Raw genomic sequence first — 25,132 nt, 5'->3', positions numbered from 1 at the left:
ATGGAATACCCCTTTGGCCAGTTTGGGTCAGCTGTCCTGGCCGTGTCCCCTCCCGAATTTTTGTGCCCCTCCAGCCTTCTTGCTGGCTGGGCATGAGAAGCTGAAAAATCCTTGACTTAGTCTAAACACTACTTAGCAACAACTGAAAACATCAGTGTGTTATCAACGTTCTTCTCCTACTGAACCCGAAACATAACACTATACAAGCTACTAGAAAGAAAATTAACTCTATCCCAGCTGAAACCAGGACAATCTGTAACACTGCATGTCCCAGAATCACTAATATCAGGCATTTGTATAATTTTCCTCAGATGAGCAGTATCTTTTAACTCATTAGGAACATTCACACATGAGCAAGATCATAAAGATGCCTTGGGGTGAAATTCCAGCCATGTCTCAGAATCTCCTACTAACTGTAGCTGCTTCAAGATTTCACCTCATACCACAGACACGAAGCCATGATGCAATAAACAATTCTGAGTCCAACAGACACAAAGGAGTTTAGGATCTGTAAAGACCAAGAAATGAGGTTACTTACCAAAGCTCATGAAGGAAGCTTGTGGCACAACCTGAACACCGGTGATGCACCTCTGACATTGACATTTTGTGCTTCCAGCACCCAAGCCATCTTTCCTATTGCTCCTAGACAGCTGTCTTCATCCGCATGGCAAAGAATGGATGAGTTAAGGTTTATTCTGTTTGTAAACCAGTTCAGTTGTCTATGGTGTTGGTGACACTGGTGAAAAGAAGGTGTCTTTGAACACTAAGGTAGCTTTGTGCATGCAAATATTCTTGATTATGAGCATCAGTTGAAAAAGAAAAGAGTAAAACCTTACTAGTTCATTCCTGCTTAAACCATCTATCTTGCCACCCTGCAACATGAATCAACTTATTCAGGAAAAGACAAAACATTTACTAAGCTTTACATTCAACCCACCTTTGTGTAATAGGTAGCTCCAGTCTTCTAGACCTTACACGGCTTTCTTGAATACTGCCGTGCAGGAGAGGTCATTGTAACAGTCCAGCAACGGGTGCAGCTGAAGCAAGAACCGTTTATCTCTTCATCTCCATAGGCAAATGTTGCTTGGATGTGCAGAGAAGTTACGTGTCTCTCACACTCAGTTGCATTCAAAATCCTTTAAAAAGGACATTGGCATCTAAGATCAGAGCCAATGTGGAGGAAGCTTTCTGGTCACAAATGCAAGGAGCACAGATATATTTTTATTTCTCTATTAAACACTGATTACCAGGAAGCGGAAGTGTTTTTAAATACCTTGGTTCCAGTGTCCTGAGGTTTTTAATGGAAAGTGAAAATGATGAAGGTCATGTATTAATATTTCATCGACCACCAGTCAAAACAGGTTGGCTGGTGAATGTTTTATGCCTTCCCATCTGTGCAGAATTGCCATTGCCCTCCATTAAGGACCTGATTCCCATTAGCTTCTTCCGATTGATGGGGGAAGGGGAACATGTTGTGTGTGCAGTGCTAGAATAGGGAATGAGATTTTTGCAACCTTTCATTTAAAAAAAGAAATCCTTGGGGGGTCTGTGAATGGCAGGTTGTACTAGTGATCTCTCAGAGCCGTTCAGACCTAATGGCACGATGACACCAAAGCTAACCTTTCTTCACCAACCTCCTCTATGTCAAGGATTGACATTGTTGATTTCAGAAAGCAATGATTGCTTCTCCCTTGGTTTACTCTGTTGAGGAAAAGGCTGGTCAGAAATGACTGTTTACTCTTTTGATTGAAGGCATCAGGACTCTGGATATTTCGTCTTTCTTTAAAGGCATACATGAGGATGTTGCCTATCTGGAGCTCACTATGGAAAATATTCTAGTTGGGGTGGACTGCCTGCCAGGAAAGACTGATTGTTTGCTTCAGTAAAGGAAATTAAACTAAAATAAGGTCTGAGCCTGAAGCTCTGGCCACAGCCTGAGTTGAGATGTATTTGTGTTTCTAAAGGACTCCTAAAGAAACTTAATCCTAAAAGCAAAAGAAAACATTTTGTATTTGTGCTTATTTTTTTCTAATTCTGGCTGAGATCAGAACAAATGACATCAACAAAATGACAATCAGAGATTTTTGTCTTAAAGGAAAGTTGGAAAAAAATACTAGCTCTCCAAAACAATTGTGCTTATGAGGCTGTTGGGCTAATTTTGCAGACATGAGAGCTGCAACTATCACACTAAAATCAGACTGCCTGATGTGAATCCATTGCTACCTCAGACACATGTTGAGGCCTTGAAACCATAAAGGTAGGCACTTATCCAACTAGAAATGTTTTCAAGAAGAGTCAAGCACCTATGTGAAAATCACATGTCTTTCTGGATCTGACTTGCAGCAGTTTGCCCAAGGTTTGCTCCACTCAGCTCTTTCACAGCACTCTCTGGGTACCTTCCGCTGTCCTTGCCGTCTTTGCTCATGTTCTTGCAACCTTTCAGCATGTCTCTATCCCTTTCCAGGAGTTCATCAGTTTGCTGTGACTCCATTCCCTCTGTCCAGCTTGCCCACATACACTACCAAACAGCTTTTCCTCGTATGAACATCTCTGGGCAAAGATGAATATGGAGAAGCTCTGCTTTCCGCAACATTACCTTCTAGGGTTCATCCACACCATAAAGGGATGGATGACGGCAAGTGACAGATAGGAAGCTACCTTCACATGGCTCCAGAGAAGACTGTGCCACAGAGAAAAGATATGCTACAAATAGCTACATTTTCATAAGGATGCCCCAAAATTACCATGTACTGTGTTATGAATCTTCACAATTGGGTACTCCCTACCATCTCCACAGATTAATCAAACAGTGCTTGAAGTGAGGAGTGCAGGCAGAGGATATTTTGCCTTAACATTGTCCCATAGGTTTTCTACAAAATATATATAAGCAATAACACTTGTGCAACAGCGCTTTCTGCACACTTGTGCACAGGGGTTTGGACAAGAAGTAGAAAACATCTCTCACTTGAAACGCAAAATCTCTCTCACTTGAAATTCAAGAGTACCTAGATCAGAAAAATAAGTCAGAAAAGTATATTTATTTGCCCCAGAAAGCATTAACATCAGAACTGATTGTGGTGTTATTTTTAAAAATAGAATAATAATTGGGTAGGAGGCAGAAAAAGGGGACAGCTTCTCAAACGTCTTTAATACTAGAAAATAAGGGAGGTAGCAGGGGATTCATCCATCTAACTGTTAGGGAAACAGAAATGATGAAAAAAAATCTATAAAACTTCATTTTTATTGTTTTTCTAACCACATTTCCAGTAGTCTTCCCATTACCTGCTCTGTTCAGAGAATCATTCTGCTGTTCCTTAAGATGTTTTTCCCCATGTTAGTTTGCATCATATATTTTTATTAAATCAATTACCATGTAATTTACATCATCTTGCTTAATTAAGGGGAAATTGTTTTGCTGAGGAGCCTGTTGGAGGATGAATGGAATCAATCAACTTTAATATAAGACTAGCCTCTTCATACAGCCATTCATTTCCAAGTTTAGTCCTTGGGAAACAATAAATGGAATGCTTTTATACTGCCTAGAAAATATGACACTATGGTACATCTTAAATGTTTATGACAAGTCCACTGCACTAAGCTGGAACAAATTTTTTTTATAACTCAGGTAAAAAAAAAATAAAAGGGCCTATTTTAACAAGGGCTGGGATGCTAATAGGTGGCAATTCATTGTCCACAGATGATTAAAGGAAAAATGAGGCAGAAGAAAAAGTTTCCAGGCTATCACTTCTGCTAGGAGCATCAGGATTTCAAACACTAGTAGAAGTTAGGAGAGTGTATTGGTGAAATAAAAAGATATTTTACTCATTTCCCTCCACTAAGTGTCAACTCTGCCATACTTACTGCAGTACAGCAGTCGTGCTGGAAAACCAGTAATTATACTTCTACAAGTCCTCAGCATTTTATGAATACCAAGTATAATTTGTTTCTGTGGCATCATGCAATGCTAGGCACTTGTAGATGAATGCATAGAGTGCTGCAGTCCTAATGTGCTTGTTACCTGCATTCTGGGGTACCCCAATGATAAATGCTTCCAGAAGAGGCATCATGCCTAATATTGCTAATTTACAAAGTGATGGAATAGCAGCTCTAAACCTGTTTTGGACAGGGAGCTCCTAAAATCTTTGCATAGTCCTCCCTTGCTTCCTCCAAAATTCCTATCTCCTCCTCTCTCCCCTTCTCTACCATGTACCCTATAACAAAAACCTTGACAAGACCATTCCTTCTTACACTTACAAACCCGGGGGGAAAAAAGATGTTCCCCTGTTGTCTGCTTCCCACCTCCACGCCGAAAGCTTAAGAGAGAAAACAGTTTAGATTACTAGTTTGGCTCCACGCTCCTGTGCATGAATCTTCTTGGTGCTGTTGGAAATGAAACTCATGATAAATAGCACAATACTATGACCCTCTGTTGTTCTCAAGGCAAAAGAGAGTGAAACCACACATGGGTAAAGGTAGCCATGGTGCAAACAGTGTGGGCAGGTGTTCAGGTCCATGCAAACAGCAGCCGCGGCACTGGTGTTGAACCTGGGGCTGTGACACTGCCTTGGGAGCAGCCTTGCTCATCATCCTTCACGCCAAGGTTTTGTCTTAGTGGTTTCATTTACCCTCTAAAACCTTTCCCATAGGTTGCTTTTCTTCTTCTTCTCCACCCTCGCTCACCTTCAAGGCATTTATTTGCTGGGGTAGTGAGAGTGCTTTCTTAATGTAATAGAAAACAAGAATTTTTTTGGCCTAATGACAAATAGCAATTGGTCTTCATTTTGAAGGCAATAAAAAGAAAGAAAGGAAAGGTGAGTGAAGCCTCAGTAGCCGCTAATACCTCATAACCATTTTTTTACTTTGATAAATTAGCTTCAACAGGCACTTGACTAAAACAGCCTGCAATCTGATTTTGTAGCTTCTGCCTGGTACCTTAAGTAAGCACTGACAGCAGAACAAAGTACAGGCTACACTGAAACCAGACACTCCTGAATTATGCTCAGCTGCGTATTGATAGAAACAGCACATCATAAGTAATGTGGAGTTTGGCTTTACTTCCAGTTTCTTTGATGACGTTAACTCTCTGGGGCTTTTTTGCTGAAAAGCAAACATTCCTGATTTTTTATCATTTGTATTTCAGTACACTATTTTTTGATTTTGTAAAGACAAAATGGGAGTACTCAAGAATTTTCCTTGCCTTGACTAAACATCTCGATTTCAGTATCTTGACCAGTTCTGGACACATTTTTTAATGTTTATTAATCATAAAGGAAAGCTTACATTTATCACAGTCCCTATAGGCAGTATATAAAATCCATACTAATCGTTTGCCTGCATTCCCTAAGCAGGAAAAGAAATAAGTAAATTAGCTTCCTGGAGCACCTGCCTCTCTCCTTGCCTGGGACTCCACTCATCAGCACACAACGGGTGAAGAGAAACTCCAGGGCAGACAGTAGTGTCAGCCTGTGTACTGGTTTTTTGAGGAAGTCTGTGAGTACCGCCACACATGCTTTGTGCTCTGGCAGGGAAGAGAATAGCAATGATAGCACATCTAATACCCAGCAAAGGGTTGCCTTTTAAAAGCCTGAAGTTTCCCCACCAGCTAGCTGGGAGATGCTCGAGCCAACAATAATTTGATATGATTAGGTCATGACCCAAAATGGGAGAAATGGTGTTTCTTGCCACCAGAGAATTCAGGCACAGCCGATGAAAAGACCAGACTGAAGGTTTTAGAAAACAAAGAGAAGAAAATAATTTTTCACATGGGATAAGGTTCACCCATGGATCTCATTGCCAAGATGCCAGCAGGGTAAGCAGGTTCAGACAGGGACTAGACAAACTCACACGAAAATGGGTCTACGAGTGGCTCCAGGCACAAGGAGCAGGGAAGAAGACCATCGTCTGCTGGTCAATGGAGTCAGCCTTGGGCACTCCTGGATGAGACGTTGCGTATGCAATATTTCTTGATGGCAATTGCTTGCCTCTGTTGTGAGAGAGACACATACACAGAATAGAGAGTCAGGTAGATGCTGCAAACATTATGTTATCTCCGAGTTTCTGGGTTTCCCAGCTTGGGGGCATTGGTTTGAGCTGACCTGTGCCTGTAGATGACACTCCTCAAGCCAACGCTTCAGCTGGGAAGGGTAGTCACTTCCCCAGCTGACCTGCCAGGTGTTGTCTGACAAGATAGATAAGGTGGTGAAATCTTCTCTTTTAAACCCCTGTAATGATCCTGCAGCAAAGCCAGATTCCACATTTTTTATGAGTGTGTTCTGCCTGGTGATGGATGAATTCAGAGGGAAAGCAAAGGCTTTCCCCTCTGGGGAAATATCCGAATGAGCTGTTGGAGCATACCGTGATATACTGAACCCAGAGAGCCTGCCCTAATCTAACACTGCACCGAGGCAGGGGCAGCTGCTCCTCCCTGCTCCCACAGCAAATACGTATATTTTTAATGCCTTCTTTTCTTTCCAACAGGCGTTTAGGCAGGGAAAAGGAGGAGAAAGGAAGGGGAGAAAAGGAGGGGGAAAAACCCCCAATGCTGGGGGACTCTGGAGTCACTTGTGTGAAAGGGGAAAAATGTCAGGTCACTTGCAGGCAGTGAAACAGCATGAGGAAGCAACTATCCAATGCCTCCAGTTGAAACGGGCAATGTTGGGGAGGTTTTACTTTGCTTATGGGTGAGAGAGGAGGAGATAAAGACAAGAAGGGCTCTTGCATCACTCAGGGAAAGCAGCAGCAGCAACTGGGTTATTTGGGACTTTCCCAGCTTTCACCTCCAGGCATGGAAATTCCTTCCCCTTGCCATTACCATGCCAGCGATTTTTAAAAGGGTTTGAGTCAACTTCCCCACTTTGCTTAAACTGTAGAGGATAGGCAAGGCATGAATTTGGACACCTGTCCTAAGTCTGAAAAACCGTATGAAGAAAATTTTGAAGAGTTAGATTTTGGGTCAGCTACAATCATTTCCTACTGTCATTAAGTGCTGGAAAGCTGTATGTTAGTGGGCCAGCAGTTGTTTAGATATTGCTCCTGTGAAACTGTCACTCAGAGCAGGCTTTGCAAAGGCTAAATCTGCTGCTAAAGACACAACGCCTTGTTCTCATCGAGGTAATCTGATGAGGCTCCAAATTTACAAAGGTTGAGGTACATAATAGCATAATCATACAGCAACTCAGGCAGAAAGGGATCTCCAGTTGTCGTCTGCCCCTACTCCCTGCTCACAGCACAGCCAGCTTTGAAGTTAGGTCAGGCTACTCACCGCTTCAGCAAGCTGAATTTTTAATATCTCTGAGGATGGAGATCCTGCAGTGTCTCTGGCTACCCTTTCCAGTGTTTGACCAACCCTGTTGTGAAGTTTTTTCCCTTAAGATCTATCTGCAATTTTCCAAGTCCCAGCTTGTGTCTTGTGGCCTCTTGTCCTGTCACTGTGCGCCTCTGGGAAGAGCCTGGCTCCATCTTCTCTACACCCTCCCATCAGGTAGCTGCAAACAGCAATAAAGTTCCTCTTCTCCCTCTTCTTCTTAAGGCTGAATAAATCCCATTCCCTCAGAGCTACAGCTGGAACAGGGCTGGGAAGGGTCTGCCAAAGGAAAGGCAGGAGCTGCAACTAACAGTACCCTGGGCTGCATTAGGAGGAGTGTTTCCCGGAGGTGGAGGGAGGTGATCCTTCCCTTCTGCTCAGCACTTCTGGGAGTACTGTGTCCAGTCCTGGGCTCCCCAGGACAAGAGAGACATGGAGCCACTGGAAAGAGTCCACCAAAGGACCACAAAGAGGGCTGGAGCTTCTCTTATATGAGGAGAGGCTGGGAGAGCTGGGACTGTTCAGCCTGGAGAAGAGAAGGCTCAGGGGGATCTCATAAATGTGTACAAAATACCTGATGAAGGGAGGGCGCAAAGAGGATGGAGCCAGGGCCTTTTCTGTGGTGCCCAGTGACAGGACCAGAGCCAGTGGGCACAAACTGACACCCAGGAGGTTCCCTCTGAAAGTCAGGAAACACTTTCTTACTGTGAGGGTGACCGAGCCCTGGCACAGGTTGCCCAGGGAGGTTGTGGAGTCTCCATCCTTGGAGATACCCAAAAGCCATCTGGATACAGTCCTGGGCAACCAGCTCCAGGTGGCCCTGCTTGCGCGGGGGAGGTTGGACCAGATGACCTGCAGACATCCCTTCCCACCTCAACCATCGTGTGATTTTATGAACTCTCCTCTGAGAAAACTGAGGCTCAGGGTGGAGCAGAGATTGCAACCTGCCAGGGAGCAGCAAGAGCAGGGCTGCTCCCTCAGGGACAGGAGAAGTGAAAGCCCAGAGCTATGGTTATATGGGGGCTGGCAGGAGGACACAAGACGAGAATGAAAGCTGGAAAAAGCACTCTTTGCTGACGAAAGCCTCGTCTGTGGGAGGGCTGGGATGTTGGTTTTAGGGCACAAACTAGGGTGAGGGCCAATGTAAAGGAAAAGTGAAAGCCTCCAACCCCACTGGACATGTGTCAGTGGGGCTGAAGGAAGCTGCCCAAGGAAATTGAGAGCTGATAGCAGAATCAATCTCTGAGGAATACTGAATATCTGGACAGTAGGGACCCTGTCTTATGGGTAAGTCAGTGGCTAGGGTTGAGAAGTCAATGGTTAGGGTTGAGAGAGAGTAGGAAAAAGCTCAGAGCTACATTTGGTGTGGGGCTGGGCAGGGGCTGCCACAGGAACCTGAGGGTGGCAAAAATAATCATCCCTGAGGAGCTTTTAGTTTTTGAGAGGATGGGGTGCCTACTTTGAGGCCCAGAATAGGGTAAGCATTATTGTTGGGGTTGAGAGAAGGGAAAGACTTACTTTGAGCAGGGCTGGAAAATTATGGCCCAAGTAAAACAAGGGGCTGATGCTAGATGCCTAGTCTCATGGAATTTATGTTGTAATTTACCACTGACATTTTTGCTGTATGCATGAGGCCCTACTCAATGCAATCTTGCTTGAGATTTCTTACTGAAAATCTAGAATACTCCTGCTTCTACTCTCCAGGCAAAACTCACCTTCTCAGCCACCTGCCGCTGCAGGGAGGGTTGCGTCCTGGAGACACAGGGACCTTTCCATCTTCCTAGTGTCTGCATTAGGCTCCCAGCTGCTCTGTTTGACATACAGAATAAAAAGAAAACAACATAAAGGAATAAAACCACTTTGAAACATCCCCTTAGGGCAGTGGTAGAGCATTTATGCAATAATGTCTTAAGTCAGAAGAAAACATTAAAATAAATATTAGGGGTGGGAACTGGAGGCTCAAACCATGCTTTTCTCCTAGCTTGTACCGCAGCTGCTGCTGTCACCAGCCATGTGCCTGGGGGAACATGGGTGCCTGGCACGCTGAAACAGAGAGGCCTCAGCAGCAAGGGACTGAAGCATCAGTGCCCTGGGGGTGAAAGTTAATTTTAAGAGGTTTCACAGAGTTATAGGCCAACACTTTACAGTGTGGATCCCTCTATTGAGCACCTGAATTTAAATTTGGTGCTAGATCTTGCAAGCACTTGCACATAAGAGTAGCTTTGTGCAGGCAAGTGGGCTCACCAAACTCAGGAGGAATGCCCTTGGGGGTCTGGGACAAGATGACCCTTGCAGCAGGGATGTGGTGACACCAGATGTCAGTGGCCCTCGGTTGTTTGTTAGCGGTCCAAGGGCTCTCTGTCGCTGCGCAACAGTGGCTGTGGCATGGGAGGTTGGAGGTCTGGGTGTTTTCTTGTAACTCAGATCATTTCAGTGACCGGGTTTCAAGCCTGGCTGGAGGGAAGTGCCGGGGCACTGGGAACTGCAGCACAGGCACCAGCAGGAAGGAAATATCCTGAACTGCTTTTCCCTCCAGGGAAATCTATCATGTCACTACCACCTGAGCCCTCATCTCTTCCACTGGGGCCTCTTTTTCCTTACCTCCCACTCTTCTGCTTCTTGTTCAAGCTTTTTGGATGCCAACCAGACACCAGGGACATTACAGTGAATTCCTCTGAAATTTAATCCTAATGACTCTTAAGCCACCCGGATGGGGCAAATCCATATGTAGTATTAACAATTAGTACAGGTTAGTTCGATACTTGTCACATTTACTGTGCGCTATAATGTATTGTCAGGTAGGTGTACCTCACTAACTAGCCTATTGCCCTTGGGATGGAAACAAGAGTGATGTCTAAGCGGAGAACTGCATTTCTGTGGGAGATCCTATAGCTTTCAGTGCTCCCTCTGTACTGCAGAGTGACTGCATTTGACTATCCCTGTTCCCAGCCACAACAGTGGCATGCAGCTCCTAGATCAGCTAACAAAACTCAGCTGGGAAGCTCCTTCCTATCTGACATGACCGTGGTGAAAGCTGGCTCCAGATAAGGATTTTCCAAAGTGCGTAAATCACAGGAAAGCAAATGTCTGACTAGTGTTCAATAGGACCAGCGGCCCTTCATGGGCTGTTTCAGAGTCCCACCCTCCCCCTCATGTTTGTTCCAGCTCCCTTGTGTTGGATCCAGAGACTCTGCAATTGCGCTGGAATAACACCACTGGAAAATGAATCTTGTCAGGGGCATGGGTGTGTGTTTTCAATCGCTTCATCTCGTTAGTGGTTGCATCATGGTTCAATTAATGCAAGGGAGTTGGCAGAAAAGCAGCAGTGGGCCAAGGGGGAAGGAGAAGGACACAGCTGTCCTTTCCACAGCAGTTAGCAACTTGGTCAGATTAAGTATGCCAGCAAACAGGAGACCCTAATTCACCAAAAAGTTTCTGAAAAACCTAACCACTCTTTTTTTATAGAATTATTTTAACTGATCACTCTTTTTTTTCCAGGTCAAATGCTTACAACAGTCAAATGCTGACTCAGAGAAGGGTAAGTAAAAAGAAGTTGTCTTGAAACCCCACAGCAGGTTTTTATGGATCCAGACTAGGAGGTTGTGTGTTGAGAAACCTGCGGGAAAGCCAAGCTGTCACTAACGTCAATTAATCTTTTCAAGGTCACCTTTTACATCATTTTAATTAACTTCTACTGAGTGTTGATGTTCATCTTCCAAATGGAAATATGTTCATTAGCACACTTATTAAATACCTCTGCTACACCATCACTGAAGGCTGCTAAATGGGAAGGACCCTGAGCCCGAGCTCTAAGTGGGGCTGTCAAGGGGAGCTCTGCCAGCGGGTGGGTGCCTGCCTGACTTCTCCAAACCTTTCTCAATGACCTGCGCCTGGGCTAATGCATGGCAATGCATCTCCAAGGAGAACCGTTTCTCAACTGGAATTATAAACCCCGCAGAGGAGGACTTTTTTTTTTTTTTTTTGAAACAGTGGGTTCATACTGCACTGGGAAGAATAAGATTTAATATTAAACCTTGTTACTAGAGCAGCATTAAAATAAATAGTATGAATTTACTTGGTCTGTTACCACACTGAACAGTCACCGAACGGGGTGGAAGAGCCAGGCTGGTGGGAAGAAGCAGGTTTCACTGCAGCATCTCCCAAGGCTGATGGCGTCCAGCCCTCTCCCTGATCTGTGTGACAGCGTGCCATGAAAATGCAGCCTCTCACACTGAAGCCACAGAGTGAGAGGTCAAAGGGAGATTCATTTTGGGAGGTGACTTAAAGATAGGGAAGTTGCTGGTGACCATATCGGCCCCTTGTCGACAAGCTGTGCCCTTGCAAGCATTTAAAATCATCCATCTTGCCCCTCTACTCTGCTCTGGTGAGACCCCACCTGCAGTACTGCATCCAGCTCTGGAGTCCTCAGCACAGGACAGACATGGACCTGTTGGAGCGGGTCCAGAGGAGGGCCACAAAAATGGTCAGAGGGATGGAACACCTCTCCTGTGAGGAAAGGCTGAGAGAGTCGGGGTTGTTCACCTGGAGAAGAGAAGGCTCCGGGGAGTCTTATTGTGGCCTTTCAGTACTTAACTGGGGCTTATAAGAAAGATGGGGACAAACTTTTTAGCAGGGCCTGTTGCGATAGGACAAGGGGTAATGGTTTTAAACTAAAAAGAGCATAGAATTAGACTAGATATAAGGAAGAAATTTTTTACAATGAGGGTGGTGAAACACTGGAACAGGTTGCCCAGAGAGGCTGTAGATCCCCCATCCCTGGAAACATTCAAGGTCAGGTTGGATGGGGTTCTGAGCAACCTGGTCTAGTTGAAGATGTCCCTGCTCATTGGAGGGGGGTTGGACTCAGTGACCTTTAATGGTCTCTTCCAACCCAAACTACTTCATGATTCTATGATCTTCTAAATTTCAGAGAAGTGGTGCTCACTTTTTGCCACAGAGGTCACAGAAAACAGATTGGGCATGAGCAGCAGGCAAAAGGATGTTCAAGGAACTTCTCCCCGAAGGTCACTGCAGAGTGATCCAGTGATCACCAGGGCTTGGGTTAGATTTCACTGTGGAGGGTGCCTGCCAGTGTCCTCCACCACTAATTGGTCTCTTCTATTCCTCCACAGCCCCTGAAGTTTCACGCACCTGGTCTTCAAAGGAGAAGGGACAGCTGGCCTGTGGCAGCAGGAGAGCCGGGGTGGGGAGACCTCTTGGCCTCCCAGATGTGAAGGAACAATGTGGCTGAGATTTCCTCGGACAGGTTGGGCGTTGAATGCACTGGGCTGGGACCAGGGGCTCCAGCAGGGCTAAGCCTAGAGCTGCTGGTTGAGCTGTGCTGGTGAAGGGTGATAGGGAGTGCAGGGACCAAGTGGGCTTCCCTAGACTTGCACCAGGGATACGGCATAGCCCTGGGCCACTCCTCTTCCCAAGGATGGCTGGTACAATTTATCTGGGGCCAAGCACCAGGACAGGAACACAGGTAAACTGGATTATCTGAAATGGTAAAGTTATGCCATGTAGAAGTTCCCATCAAAAGTGGGTTCAGGAGAATATAAGGCAATTTCATTTTCTATTGCACTACTAGAGAGTATTACCCTCTAAGTTTGCCATGTACATCTGAAGTGACAAAATAGGAAGTTTCTTGAGAGCCAGAACTTCCTCAAAGCCCCAAAGACAGAACCAAAATGACTGACATTTTCTCATACACTCTGTCATGCATTTGACAAAAGCAGCATAATGCAATCACCTTTACCTGGTATCAGGAGAGGAGGAATAGCCTGTATAATAAGAAGATAAAGAAAAATTGAAGGGCTTACAAAGGACATTGGTGAATCCTGAAAACCAGACGGTGTTCATTATCAGTGCATCAAGACACTCTTGAGACACACATCCTCGAAGGGGGCACATTATGAGCACTGTTGGGAGCAATGAAATTCAGAGCTCTAACTCACACTGTTTTAAAAATACCTTGCAAGAGTTTGGGGAGGTTGTGTCTTTCTTTTCATTTTGATTTGCAAGAAGAGACTGATGAAGTTACAAATCAAGAATTGCAAGGCTTACCTCGATTAAGTAATATCGAGTGGTTGTGTGACCTGATATTCTTAGCTGATGTTTTCAGTTCTCTCAGCAACGACAGCTCCAAAGTCCCAGAAAATTCATATCTCCTCTGCTTGACTGTGTGAATTCATCTGAAGGAACATTAAAATGACTGCAAAAGTCTCATTCAGGCATGAACAAAAAAAAGATGCTACACTCTCTCTGTGCCTTTGTGGATGGATCACGTTACATACAGATACTTCTTGCAAACTAATTTTGCCATCCAGGCCTTAATTTTGTCCTTTGTATGGTACTGCCTGAATGAAATTGTGAGAACCCCCTATTCCAACATGAATTAGCCACCTGCTTGCTTTCCAAGCAACATTCCAGCATTCCTTATCACTAACTGCTTCATACTATACTAAATTAAATGAAATGAAAATAAAATTATTCATCCAGGCTGCACACTTATATAGACTAACCAGGAATATCAGATTTAGAAATTTTACCTACAGGAACAAAGTTATTTTTATTTTATGTCTAAGAAAATCCTACTGGACTCAATTCCTAAACCTGCCCTGACTGAAGTCAGTGGGACAGTTTTTCTGTGTCGTTTAAAGAGCCTTTAATTGCTCTTCCATTCCAGAGGACTTCCCTGTAAGCATAAGGAGGTTAATTACTTCCTGAGTAGTATCTGCTTCATATTATTATTAATTATTTAGCAATTAATTATGAGGCATTGCCTCTCAGGGATGTGTGTGAGCTATAACAGGCACCAATAAAGACAGCCTCCGCCCCAAGGAATTTCCAATCTCTTCTTTTTATATGTATGACCAACAAGATATAGCTTCATTTACACAGTAGCTTGACCAAAACAAATGGAGAGACTAGCAATCTGTCTAAGACTGAGGGACCAGAGGTTTACAGGATGGGTAACGTATGCGCTTTTTACATCCAGGTGACATGTTCACACCCCAGAGATGGGAAGCAACTACAAATATTCAACCTCAGATGGCTCTTCTTTGGGAAATACCCACCTGGCATTTGTTCACGAAGTCTGCCTCCCCAGGTGGCTGCCCTAAAGGGAATGCCCCACTGACACAGGTGGAACTGAACACAGGGACCAAAAACCAGACCTCTCCAGACTGAGACGGTAAGATGCTAGTGGGGAAAATTGCTGTCCGTCCTACATCCCTGCTACGGTTCTGGATGTGAGCTCTGACTGCTGAAAGGCTGTTAAAAATATATCTCATTCTGAGGAGATATAACAGAAATAGCTTCCAAGTACTCTTCAGCTCCTGCCAGTCTGTGCTGCAGTCACACGGGGAGCTTCCGAGCAGGGGCTCTGCTCCACCGCCTACTAACGCCTCTCTGTTGCCCACACCCTGATGAACACAGAGGGTAAGTAGCGTTCCTGCTATCAGGCTGCACCCTGAATTACAGAGAAGAGGCTTCCCAAGGGCTGTTCTCCTGCCTTCGAAACTGGTAGTGAGGAGAGGGGAGTTCAGATGTATCAGAGCAAGACAGTATGCAGCAGGCTGTCAGACTTGACACCAGCTAGGGATTTCACTGTTTAAATCCTAACTTCAGATTCAATCTGTGCAGCAACAGGCTGAGAATGAAGCAGCAGGCAGCTTTTTCCAATACTTCCAAAGTCCAGGTACCCAGCTGTTACACCCACTTGCTGGTCTTCCCTATTTTTTCTTCTGTGCAGCAGACAAGCAATTGAAAACAGCATCACAGCTTAAAAGCTTCTGTGTAAAAACAAATCTGCTCTTCTGCACAGTTAGGAATTCACTAAATCAAAGGCACGCCATCGTGAGTCTGGTGCCCTTTTAGAGGGTCTAGCAATGCTACACCCAGGTTCAGCGCCCCTGGGAAACAGAGACTTTTCCTCAGCATCACGATGTATGCAAAGCAGCGAGCAGCCTCCTGTGCAAACATGAGGCTGCCCTACTTTCTGCAAAAGACTGCCCCTCAACCATCTTCACCAGACAGTCTGATTATATTTCTCATATTGCAACACAGCTGTTCATAACTTGTCATCTGCACCAAGAACACTGGCCAAGTATTCCAGCTGTATAATAGCTTTTTATTGTTGATTGAAGAGTCTCGGTACAAATTGCTTTCCCTTATATCCCTGGAAATCACACAAACATGGCATGAGGCAGAGAGTGATGCATTTAGAACCACCTCTGCGAAGTGCCACAGCAATGTTTTAATGAGGGTTGTCTTCCTCCAAACGCTTAGCAGCTCCCATGTGCCAGAGCTCCTTTTGCCGAGAAGATACATGAGAGATGTTGTTGACGCGTCATTGCTGGGCACGCTTTTGGATTTGGAGGATCCTGCTCGCCTGGTTGGGATTCCATAACAGAAGACAGGTAATTTTGTGATGACTTGGTGCCTTTAATTCTAAAACCAGCAATGCTGAGTACAACGAGATTGGTGGGAAAACAGAAAAACCTGGAAAACCAGGAACAGAAGAAATGGATGCCTTTCTGAGGGGTAGGGGTTGATTAGTCATTGTCCCTCCCAGGATAAGAAGCAGGGGACAGCAAAGCTGGCAGGTTCAAAACAAACACGAAGGAATAGTTTTCACCAAGTGCCTAACAAGGCTGTGGAACTCCTTGACTTGGGATGCTGTGGATGTTAATTTTTACATGGCTCAAAAAGGACTGGATGGCTACTTGGAAGAAAAATCTGCTGAGGACTATTAAATACAAAGACAATACATCTGACCTAGGAAATGTCTGACCTGCAATTTTTTGGAGCCTGAAGTTGCATCCCTGTAAGTTTTTTCTGTTCATCCACTATTTCCACATTATCCTCTGTTGGCCACTGTCAGGAATGGGATACCAGACTAGATGCACCTTTCTTTTAATCCTGCAAGGCAATAGTTTTTGTTCTTAATGTGGATAAATCCATTAAAAAAAAAAAAAAATTGTAACTCAGCTCACCTAAGTTCATGGTGGTTACAATGATGATAGGATCCAATGCGCATTTCTTCTTACAAACTATAGCCACCAAGAAATAAAGTACAGTTGCTGGGGCTGGCTTTGATGCCTTTTGCTGAACTCTGGCAAGTCACACTGCCAGCAATGTGATAACGTCCATCACCAGGGACTGATTTCCTCAGCTCTAAGAAGAGTTTGCTTTGCAATTCTGCTCTGTGAAAGTGATACCTGTGGAAACACAGGAGCTCACCCAGAAACATCTGCAGTGCAACTGGCCTGAACTTTTCCCAGAAATCCCCCTGGGATTGAAACACTTCCTAGCAACATGCCAGAGAGCTGCTTGGGCACAGCCATCAAAGATATTTTGATACTGATGTTTTATATAGTTCACAAGGATTCTGCAAAATGTGTTGCTGCATGGGTTTTTTGTTGGCAGGCCAAGCTGGGATGGAGGAAACCAAGATCTGTTCCACTTCACTCTTCTTCAGTAGCTTTACCACCACTGAAAGCTAAAGGCTTATTTCTCTAGCCAAGATGAGACGAGTATATACTGGTATCCAGTGCACTAATAATTAAGACTTTTTATGTCCTACCACCTACCCTGTTTGAGCAAGCCCAAAAGCACACTTTTACTGCAGATTTTTAAACTTATTTCCTAAGGAAACTAGGTCCACTACTAAGCTCTCTGATAATATGTCTGTGTTTCTGTCACAACCAGTCCCTTCCCCATCACTTTTGAAGCCAGTGTCCAGCTGACAGAGTGGGAGAAATTTAAAAAATCTGAAGTTCCTATATAATTAACAGATAAAAGTCATGGAGCAGTGGAAACAAGGATTATTAATCACCTCACTGAGGGGAAAACAGCAGTGCCAATACAGCCTTTACTAGACAGTGGAGTTCAATCTCAGGACAGGTCTTCAGGAAACTACATCTCATTGCTTCTTCTGCTTATGGACATACTTTTTATGGCTTAAAGATAGTGCATTTCACCGACTGCACTCCACGTGAAGATGACCCCACCAGGCCTTGATTAATATTCCCCACTGATTGTATAATGACATAAGAAAGTAGCAGCTAGGCTAGATCAAGGAATAAGCAGGGAGAGGAGTTCTCACTGCTGTACAGAAGGCAGAAAATGATTTTGCCCTGGAAAGCATAACGTCTTAAGTGAAACACTGGAGGACATCTAATAAGAAAGAAATCTGACAGAGTGGGAGTGATTGAAAAAGTTAATTTAACCAGGGCAGAGTAGGACAATTGGAGTAAGATAATTAACGATAACTCTACCAACTGTATTGAAAGCCTGGAGTAACCTGTGCTAAACAGAGTGTTGCTGAGGCATGTACATGTTGTATATGACCTGGTCTGCTTTTTGACCCAGTTTATCTGGGGCATGACGTGTGCCAGAGACTCTGATGCTTTGGCTCTGATACAGATCACGACATAAGACCTCCTCTTTAGCCCCTCGTCAATGCTTACTTCTGCAAGTCCCGCACATTTGCCTTTCCAACCTCTGGGTCCCTGTTCAGCTGCAAGCTGGTGCACGTAGCTGTTTGGCCATTGGTGGATGACAGAAGAGATGGAGCTTTCATCGCCCACAGTGCTATTTCTTACCCCCCTCTCTGTGGAGCGGGTGTCTGGCAAAATAAAAAGAGGTCATCAGTCATGTGAAGCTTGCCAAAATAAAATTGCTTGAGAATGCTGACGTTTTGCTCCTGGTTTTGCACCTTCTCAGGTGGGAGGACTCACTGTAACCACCCCAGAGAGGCAGGAGCAGGCTTGGGTAGGATTTCTCCTTGGTGGCACACGTCGCCCCAGCAATGTTGTCCTCTCCCAGCTGCAGACAAGAGGTATTCATCTTCTGTTCTGACAGAATACTTGGTACAAGTATAATGGCAATGTCTCTATCCCCCACTTCTGTTGCTTCAGTGTCAATTTTTCAGATTTTCTAAAGTCTGTGCCTTAAAATGTGCTCTGGTTTATCTGCAGTTTTCAAAAAAAGGTGATTCAACTAATGGGTTTAGGTGTTACCTGCTTCACTCCTGTGAGACTCAGATTTTTTCTCCAATAAAATTTCTTCTTCCTCAGGCCAGTAGTACTGGGATAAGGACTCAACAAAACTGTTCAGCAATCACCCACCAGCTATAATATCCTCTCCACTTAAAGGATACAGTCTTCCCCTTGTTTTAACTCCCCCATGGATATAAAAGATAAACTTCCCCACGATGAAAGTAGACACATGTTGGTTGCACTGTGGCTAGTTTTACACTGGATTAACCCCTTGAACAGGGATGATTGAATTCTGATTACACTACTGGAAGACCTGAACCAAAGTCTTTCACCCTGTGTACTTCAATGCAGAAAATTTGAGCACCTTCATCCTCTCATTTATGCAGCGTGGTGGAGTCCAGAGACTCCTCCACTAGTGTCCTTTGGAGTCAGCCACAGCCCCAAGCCTCAATTAATAAAACTTGCCTCTCAGATGAGCTAGTTTGGTCTTGGCTGCCACAAGCACACCTTTTTCAGTTCCCAAGGTACCTTAAGGGGTTTTGCCCCTCACCCTGCTGTCTCTGAGGGCTGTACTGGCTGTGCAAAGGGTCCTTGGCAATTCTAGGGACGCCATGTATTTATGGCTGGATGTTTCAATGATTAAGTCATCCAGGTGTGAGAGAGGAAAATGAAGCCAAAACTTGAAAGAATTCCTGGACAGACACAACAGAAAGATGAGAGGAGAAAAGGGTACATTCAGGGACATTTACCCCAGGGAACAGAATCGATAATCAGGGCTGAAGTAATGGGAAAAATATTTGGCCATTGAGGCTTTTAAAAAGGTGTTGCTGTCAGAGGAAAACAGAAGACTTCAGGTGCAGGTGAACCTATTTGCAAAGAATCCATGAGCCCTAAAGCTCAGTCAAGCTTAGAAGGGGTGTCATGAAGCCATCAGGGAGTCTTCTCAAACAAAAACGCATCTCTCTGCTTTACCTAGTTCCCTGTGTTTCTGGACATGCATTTATTACCTTTCACTGACAAATATTTTCTCCTAACCTCCTGTCACATTTGTATTTGCAGTCCTCTCCTGACTTCAGTTTAGTCCACATCTCCTATCATCTGCTTCATGAAAAACTTCATTTCCATGGTCCCTGGAAGTACCTCTTTTATGAGGAAATCAGACCCTTTGCACAGAAGTTGGTGTGCGACTACCTCTGTGTAGCTGCATTTTTAGTCCCAAGCTTTGACTGGTTGGCATAAAGTCATTTGTAAAAGGACAATAACAAACATGATGAATTCTAATGCTCTGTGTGTCATGGTGCTTAGATAGCTCATAGATAACTACATCACCAATATTTCACAAAGCTGCAGCAACTCAACTCTCTTTAAAAAAAAAAAATAACCTCACAAAAACAACACTTTATCATAATATTCATGGACAGGTACCAAAAAAATCAATGGTTGAGGATCTACATCTATCACAGCTTGCAGAAAACCCTCAGCTAATGTCGGGTCAAGGGAAGCTGCTCTAATTGTCTGGATTCCTATGTCAGCTCATATTCACCTGACACCACTCACTGGCATTAAAATAGATTTTCAGCCCCCTGCTTCATGCATCATAGGCAGCACAGAAAATAAATCAGCTGTTTTAGAGATAGTGTTCATGACAATGAAGCTGGTGCCACAGAGAGGTTCCCTCATTATCTGTCTCCATTGCATCCATTGCATTTCATGTCTTTTGGGGATCATTGAGATCCCAGAAGTTCCAAGGCACCCTGGGAGGTTGGGCAGGCCCTGGTAACACACCCTGATATGACTGACACCCTGATATTCATTCCTTCCCTTCCAGCCCAGGAAGGTAGCAAGTCCTACAAGGTTTTGAGCTATTGAACTGTGTTGTAACCTTGCCAATGGATGTAAGTCAGCTTCAGCACAGGAAAGTCACCAAACATCACAGAAAACCAAGGGTTAAACAAGAACTTACTATATAACTTTAATAACATTATTATAATTAAAGCTTAATAGCAATTAGATGATGATGATGATGATGATGATGATGATAATAATAATAATAATAATAATGATGTGGTGGTGATCACAATAAGTACATATAACAATCAAAGATAATAGTATAATAGAGCCTGCTCAGTGGTCCTCTATCTGTGGCAAGTGGTGCCTGCTAAGTACAATGGCCAGTGAAAAGGGAAGGCCTTCTGTACTGCAGAAGTAATCATACCTCAGGTACATAAAGCATCCGATATTTAGTGGGTGCTGGGGCTAATTTCTGTCAGTAAAATGCAGGCCATAAGTGCAAATGGAAAGAGACAGACTTTGGAAGAGGAGCAGATTTGTAGCTGGTGGCAGCAGCTTTACCCTGCTGTGACGATGCATTCCCTAGCCTAGTTCCTACTGAAAGTCATGAGGTAGTTCGGCCTCGGTCTTTTCACTCTAAAGGGAACTGTGCTGTGGTAATGACAGAGTAAACACAAGAGGACCCACCTCATGTTAGATCAGACATCCATCTACCCAAGTCTCCCCCAGTGACCAAACCCAAATGCCTGGGAAGGAGCATAAAAATGAGTCAAGCATAGAGTGATACTACCTCAAATATTTTCTAAGCCTACAATCACTTGCAGCTCAGGGACTTCTTGAACCTGAGGCAAAGCCTTTGTATGTAATAACTCTCAACGGATTTCTTTTCTGTGAACATGCTTCGTGATCGCTTGAGCCCACAGAAACTTCCAGCACCGGCACCCTCCTGTGGCAAGGAGGTCCCACCGCCTGACGCTGTGTGGTGTGAAGCACTACCTCCTTTTGCGGGCTTTGAGCCTGACACGTCCTAGCTTATGTGTATGGCCTGTAGTATGAAGGAAGGAGTAAGGAACTGTCTGAAATGGTTGCAACTCTCCTTTCCACACCATTCAGGCTCCAGCAAGCCTCCACCATACCTCCTTTCAGTCTCGGAGGCTGAAGACCCCCAGTCTCTTTATTCATTCTTGTTGAGGAAGCTGGTTCATATCTCTGGTCATCCTTGTCATTTGTCCCTGCTGTGGTGGCCAGTCCTCAGTGTCTGGAGCCAGGACATGTCCTCTGGGAAGGAAGATGGAGAGGAAAATGAGCTAGGACACACTCCGGTAAAGGGTTGGTGCACAGACAGTCAGGGACCGGCTCACGTCAAAGGCACAGAGCAGAACAAAGACCGTGGCAAACACAGCCTTCATCCTCCGGGATGGACATTGTGGAAAAACCCACATCTGAATTTGAAAGAAAGTGCAGGAGACCGATGGAGGAGAATTAGAAAGTGCATTAGGACTCTCAAACGTGTCACCACAAGTGCTCCATTGACAAGCGCTGTCATGCTCAGCTCAAACAATGCTTCAGGGAAGCCAGGGCACACTTCTGAGGAAGTGTATGAGAGCCCTGTGAGATCCCTCCGTTTAATACATTACAATGAATAGTTAATGACAGGGCACTTACAATAAATGACAGTACCCACTTCACCGCGAAGCGTCCCGTGGTGCGGAGGGAATCCATTGTCTCCCCAGCAATCTCACCTGGCTCCCTGCTTTGTTCCCCCCGTGGACAGAGACACCTCATGCTGCAGAAGGTGCTGCTGGAAGATGACACTCATTTCAATAGTCATGTAAAGGCAATTCCTCATGAAATATCTCATTTGCCTATTAAAAAACAGCAAGGCTCTAACCTCAGGTGGTTTCACCCCTGCAATCTGAAAGCTAATTTTAACCTACAAAGATTTTTATTTTTCCTCCCAGAAAATCTAGACACTTACTTCTATCTCGAGGCTCTCTCTGCTTAATAAATAGCTCTTTACAGAAGATGCTTAACAACTCAGCACATACTCTGGGTAAAGACTGTTCTAGCAGTGCAATGAGGTGATAATGTACTAGCAGCACCAAAATCTGCTGCCCCCGAAATACGGTTCGTCTGGCTAATCTTTCCCAAATAGTTATGCCGTTAACCAGGAGCGACTTTTACTAGGGCATAGAAAAGGGAGAAATGATTGAAATTCCAAAACTTTCTCAACTGATAAGATGCCCACAAACGTGTGCAGAGCTAATGGTATCTCAAGACATTAAAGTCCCTACAATTTTTTAACCCTCCTTGTGCTGCATCTCACTGTCCCTGCAGCTCAGTTGTTGGTGAATCACAAGACCATTTCTTGTCTGCTTTTGTGCCAAGCCTTCCAGGTTATTTAAATCACCATCAGACACATCGTACCTGTCTTTGTGCCGGTGTATTAAGAGGGCTCACACAGTCTGCTAATGGACCGTAGCTGTTGGGACTGGTACAGTCTAGCTGGCTACAAGCAGCTGCTGGTATGGGGGGCTACAGCCCCCAGCCACTGTCGCTGGTACACCCATGTCTGCAACGTAATAGCCCGGAGGTCTGTGCTTTTCCAGTTGATTTGCCAGTAATTATGGGTGTCTCATTTGATACTCCTCTAGCCGCAGGACACTGCATAGGCCATCCTCGCTCATTCTCCTGTTCGCATCTGAGTGTTGAGAGCACCAGGCAGGTAAGGCTTTTGCTCTTCTGGCAGACCCCTGGCCAGAGGATAAACTGGCAGCAGCAGCAGAGAGCTGTAAGCAGCTTTAGGGGCTATGCCATCAACCATAGGGATCTGCTTTTTCTTCTCTCTCTTTTTTGCTGCTCAGTGTTAATTATGCTTCTGTCGCCATGAATTTTCCTAGGCAGGAAAACTCCTCCATGGCTTCTTTCTGTCTTGTAGCAGTAAGCGCGTTAACTAATTATGAGCGTGAAGACCTGAGCCAAGCCCCTGTTCAGCCGGGCCGGGAGTTAGAGAGTTGCCTGGAGTCACTCCTGAAGTCGCTGTAGCGAAACTTTGAAGGATGGCACCACAGGGCTTCGTAAGTGTCCCTGAATTATGTGATACTCCTTGCCCATGAATCAGAGGATCATAAAGGACATTGCTCCTAAGTACCCAGCTGATGACTCGTAGCCTCTCTCACTTAGCAGGCTACGCTCCAGGTATTGGGGGCTCCCATCACTCACCCAGGCAGCCTTCTGCCAGCACATGTGAATTGGCTCAGCCTGGCTGCCGCGTCTTAAATTAAGCTCACACTCTTTAAGAAAAGTCTGATATCCCTCATCTAAAAGTTTGCTCAGCAATGCAGAGTCCTTCTGGCTTACTGAGTGCTTCTCTCTCTATAACGCGCATCCAGACACACATACACGCAGCCCGCCTGGCAGCTGTGGGGAGAAGCAAAAGTGCAAGAGGGCCAAGGATGAGCCGAGGGAAGAACAAACTAGCTTTTTTCCTTTCCCTGATGGTCACAGCGACCTTGTGTATTGCAGCTTTCCAATATTTTTCGGCAGAGGGATACGGCGTTCTCTGATATCTCATCTCTGGTTGTCACTCGTAGAGCCAAACCAAACCCCTCACTCTGCATTCAAAGGTCAGGGCTTACCCGCTTCTGGAAGAAAGAAAAATGTGAACTTTCAGAGGCAGAACTGCAGTCTTAGCTTTATACCTCCTCCCCCAGGAGTCGATATAAAATTATTCCAGGTTTGCCAAAAGCAGGGCAAAGAGCGGCTGGTTGACTCGGGGCTGCGCAGGGAGGGTGTCACAGCTGCCCTGCTTGTTTGGAAGCAGGGGAGATGCCGGCATCACCGGCACCTCTGCCTTCCTCCCGCACACCAGCACCGCCTGCATATTGATCGGAAAGGATTTGCATTGAAGTGGATGAAAACTGCTGGTGTAAATCCCCCTGCAGCCTGGTGAGAATAAATTCCTTCCTCCTCCCCTCCTCTTTCACAGCTAGGAACGATATTAAGACTGTGGGACCGAAGATTTCCAGATTTCAAACATTAAAGTATTTTAATTGCACTTCAGGGTAATTCAGCATGGAGCATATGAAACATTGCAGGCAGAGAAAATAGCTACTCTGGAAAATGTCTATAATTTTCAGGGATTCCTTTTATTGTTGACTGCATCCAAATATTTCTGCCCTTGACTAAGTGCTCCCCGATCCCCTGCGTCTCTTGGCAGTCCCTGCAGCAACCAAACAGAATAGCACTAGAAAGAACAAACAGCCAAAGCACAAACATAAAATCCCTCAGTTAATGAAGGGGGCTTCTCTGCTCACTGATTTAGTAGAAATAGGGCTCCTACCACAGGCTCAGGCAGGGCTGGCCGCCTGCATGTGCTGAATTGCAACAAGGACACGGAGTTTGGGGGAAAAGGGCCACTAACGCAACGTATGGCCTCCCGCTCCAGATTTCCTCCCTTACGGCTTTCATGCCTCCGAGGGAAGCCCCTGCTCGGTCTGACTGTTGTTATTCATTATTTATGGAGTGATGCAAACATGTCTAATGCAAGGATTTTTTTTTTTTTTCCTCTAACACCTTAGGGGCTATCAGAAGCAGAAGCAACCAGAAACTAACTCCCCTTCTGATTTCCCCCCCTCCTCCTACACACCAGGCAGGCGCAGACACAGCCCTTCATTTGCCGAGGCTCATATGCTGCTTTTCCTAGGGCTGTTCGGAGGTTGCCTTCCCAAGCTTGGTGACTTGGGCTCTCACTTCAACAGGTTAAATTGTCTGTAAACACCGGTCTGGGCTCTTTCTAAATGTTTGTGTTATAGCCATTTGACATTTATTTTAGACTGACCCCGAGGTTTGGTGCAAATCTTTGTAGCATGGTAGCTTTCAGCTCCATCCCACTTGAGACAACAAGGATGACTTTCGACACAGGTTGACTCATGGGTTAATCCTTGTGTAGATGGGGCAATTTATACTGTAGCTGGCAGCAGCTGGATAAAGCATGCCCAGAGGGCCAGGCAAGACTTACCTCAGCTTGCTG

General features: G+C 45.0%; 1 long non-coding RNA gene across 1 annotated transcript; it reads right to left on the bottom strand.

The window, feature by feature from the left end:
- Positions 1–9,027: 9,027 nt before the first annotated feature.
- On the bottom strand, positions 9,028–21,896 carry LOC115353055. The gene is made up of 4 exons (XR_003927397.1): positions 21,843–21,896; positions 21,237–21,378; positions 13,370–13,497; positions 9,028–9,112 (listed from the first exon to the last, which is right to left on the bottom strand). It is a non-coding gene; the product is annotated as an uncharacterized LOC115353055 (long non-coding RNA).
- Between the last annotated feature and the right edge of the window lie 3,236 nt (positions 21,897–25,132).

This window comes from Aquila chrysaetos, chromosome 18, assembly GCF_900496995.4.
Source record: "Aquila chrysaetos chrysaetos chromosome 18, bAquChr1.4, whole genome shotgun sequence".
Classification (NCBI taxonomy): domain Eukaryota; kingdom Metazoa; phylum Chordata; class Aves; order Accipitriformes; family Accipitridae; genus Aquila; species Aquila chrysaetos.
Note: the sequence above shows the minus strand (reverse complement) of the source record. Positions and strands in the feature narration are given on the sequence as shown.